This window comes from Coregonus lavaretus, assembly GCF_964263955.1.
Source record: "Coregonus lavaretus genome assembly, chromosome: 24".
Taxonomy (NCBI): domain Eukaryota; kingdom Metazoa; phylum Chordata; class Actinopteri; order Salmoniformes; family Salmonidae; genus Coregonus; species Coregonus lavaretus.
This window is the reverse complement of record NC_140011.1, coordinates 27,610,257-27,614,059: the sequence shown is the minus strand read 5'-3', so window position 1 is coordinate 27,614,059 and position 3,803 is coordinate 27,610,257.

Genomic DNA, 3,803 nt, shown 5'->3' with positions numbered 1-3,803 from the left:
ACCTCACAGCCCATTCTTCTGCAATCAGCCTCCGCTGACTCGCACGCAAAGTAATCCCTGGGCCATTCAGAATCTGCAATTGCACAGTGACTAGTCTATTTACCTAAATAACGCTACAGCTAAGCTTATTCAAATTCTTCCATTCTGCTGTAATCATATTTCAGTGCACCATACTACTCATTTCCTCACTCTACGAGAAACTAAGCATTGTTTTTCTCAGGTGGAGGGATGAGTTTATCTGTAATGCGGTTTTCGCGTGACTCGGGTAGTGAGCGCATGCGCCCAAAATAATGGCCATATTGTTAGGCGTTATCTGTAGCTATTGGATAACTCCAATATCATATCCCATTCTCACCTCACAAATTGAAATACGCAACACAGAAATATTTTCAAAATGTTAGCTGATGGTGTTATTAGCCTACATAGGCCTATTTATACAAACCAAGCATTAACCAACACAAACCAAGCATTCCACTCAAAGCAGTTTAACAACTTTTTGGGGCCCATCAATATGATTTCCTTGACTACAGCTACTACAGATAAGATGAATAAAGATTTGTGAACATAAATCTAATTCAGGAGTTTCCAACCCTTTTCACACAGGGACCCCTATTTCACAACAAAACATTTGCTGGAAAGAAAGAAGACATGGTTTTATGGGGAGGCATTGTTCCATCACACCATGCCTCCCTTAAACCATGCCTCCCCTCTTTCTAGCCTCTTTCTATTAGCTTTTTATGGACACTTCATTTGATTTAGTAAATTGGGTAAAGTAGACAAGGTATGAAATACACAGTCCTAGCGGTTAGAGCGTTTGTCCAGTGATCAAAAGGTTGCTAGTTTGCAATACCCGAGCCAACAATGTGAAAAATCTGTTGAGCTGCCCTTGAGCAAAGCACTTAACCCAAATTGCTCCAGGCAGACCCTGGCTTTGACCCCCCTCTTCGAGGGTGTCTCAGGAGTTGGGATATGCAAAAAAACACATTTCCAATTCACACGTGTATAATGCGTACATGTGTGAAATAGGAAAAACATAAGCACCTACAAAAAATGTTTTGAGGTTAGAAAGTTGGGCTAGTAACCGTTGGGCTAGTAACCAAGGTTACTGGTTCAAATCCTGCCGCTGACAAGTTTAAAAAATCTGTCACTGTGCCCTTGAGCAAGGCACTTAACTCCAGGGGCGGTGGACAATGGTGACCCTGGCTGTGACCCCACTCCATTCGGGTGTCTCTGGGGGAGTTGGGATATGCAAGAAAGACATTTCCACTACACAATTATGTGTAACAGGATAAATGTAAGAACCCCCCAAATTATTATTATTATTATTATCATCATCTTACAGTACATTTCTATTGTGGGACCGTAATTGGATGACTTTTATTTTGATAGCGGATGCTGTTGAACCAGGACTGACCTCCGGCACAACAGACTCTTGCACTGACTCCCTGCACCTTACACACATGCACTCACTCACACATAGGCACGAACACACACACAGACACACATACAGTGAGGGAAAAAAGTATTTGATCCCCTGCTGATTTTGTACGTTTGCCCACCGACAAAGACATGATCAGTCTATAATTTTAATGGTAGGTTTATTTGAACAGTGAGAGACAGAATAAAAACAAAAAAATCCAGAAAAACGCATGTCAGACATTTTATAAATTGATTTGCATTTTAATGAGGGAAATAAGTATTCGACATCTTGCTAAACATGACTTAGTACTTGGTGGCAAAACCCTTGTTGGCAATCACAGAGGTCAGATGTTTCTTGTAGTTGGCCACCAGGTTTGCACACATCTCAGGAGGGATTTTGTCCCACTCCTCTTTGCAGATCTTCTCCAAGTCATTAAGGTTTCGAGGCTGACATTTGGCAACTCGAACCTTTAGTTCCCTCCACAGATTTTCTATGGGATTAAGGTCTGGAGACTGGCTAGGCCACTCCAGTACCTTAATATGCTTCTTCTTGAGTCACTCTTTTGTTGCCTTGGCCGTGTGTTTTGGGTCATTGTCATGCTGGAATATCCATCCACGACCCATTTTCAATGCCCTGGCTGAGGGAAGGAGGTTCTCCCCCAAGATTTGACGGCCCCGTCCATCATCCCTTTGATGCGGTGAAGTTGTCCTGTCCCCTTAGCAGAAAAACACCCCCAAAGCATAATGTTTCCACCTCCATGTTTGGGGTCATAGGCAGCATTCCTCCTCCTCCAAACACGGCGAGTTGAGTTGATGCCAAAGAGCTCGATTTTGGTCTCATCTGACCACAACACTTTCACCCAGTTCTCCTCTGAATCATTCAGATGTTCATTGGCAAACTTCAGACGGCCCTGTATATGTGCTTTCTTGAGCAGGGGGACCTTGCGGGCGCTGCAGGATTTCAGTCCTTCACGGCGTAGTGTGTTACCAATTGTTTTCTTGGTGACTATGGTATCAGCTGCCTTGAGATCATTGACAAGATCCTCCCGTGTATTTCTGGGCTGATTCCTCACCGTTCTCATGATCATTGCAACTCCACGAGGTGAGATCTTGCATGGAGACTCAGGCCAAGGGAAATTGACAGTTCTTTTGTGTTTCTTCCATTTGCGAATAATCGCACCAACTGTTGTCACCTTCTCACCAAGCTGCTTGGCGATGGTCTTGTAGCCCATTCCAGCCTTGTGTAGGTCTACAATCTTGTCCCTGACATCCTTGGAGAGCTCTTTGGTCTTGGCCATGGTGGAGAGTGTAATCTGATTGATTGATTGCTTCTGTGGACAGGTGTCTTTTATACAGGTAACAAGCTGAGATTAGGAGCACTCCCTTTAAGAGTGTGCTCCTAATCTCAGCTCGTTACCTGTATAAAAGACACCTGGGAGCCAGAAATCTTTCTGATTGAGAGGGGGTCAAATACTTATTTCCCTCATTAAAATGCAAATCAATTTATAACATTTTTGACATGCGTTTTTCTGGATTTTTTTGTTGTTATTCTGTCTCTCACTGTTCAAATAAACCTACCATTAAAATTAAAGACTGATAATTTCTTTGTCAGTGGGCAAACATATAAAATCAGCAGGGGATCAAATACTTTTTTCCCTCACTGTACTACACACACACCCCATGAATGCTGATCTTTTTGTCTATTTATTATTGCACAATCTATTGCACAATTCCCTGTGACGTGTAAATATCCTACTTCAATTCGTTTGAATGCCTTCTTGTATTATATTTTAGCAAATGTTTATCATATTTCTATCCATTGAGCTTTTATTTTGTAGTACTCTTTTATTCACTTAATTAGCCTACTTTTCTACTGTTGTTGCATTGTCAATAGGTAATGATGCAGGTAAGCATTTCGTTGCACTAAGTATTCCATATATATCATATATGATTAATAAACAATCTTGAACATGAACTGTTTCTCTGGCTATAAAGAGCAGGGGTTGCTGCGATAGCTCTTCAGTTTAGAGTTGAGTGCCATAGCAGGTGCTAGCTCTCTGCTGATGTTATTTCTCCTTATATTTAATTTGTCCCCTGAAGTTGAGTGGTTGCTCTAATTAAACCTTAATCTATATCTGAATAATAACCGTTATTTACCCTGCCTGGGCTTATATCGGGTGGCAGTTGGCTGTTCTTTCAAGAATGAAAGCTAACAAACTACCACCACTGGTGATCTAGACTCTAGACTGGAGACTAGTGGAGGCTCTATAGAGTTAAATAGAGGACTTTAGATGGATAAAACCCATTCTGGCATGGACATCGCCATTGAGGGCTTCCAGCATTTTAAAGTAGTCAACTGGGTGGGACTTTCTTTGGGTTAAGGC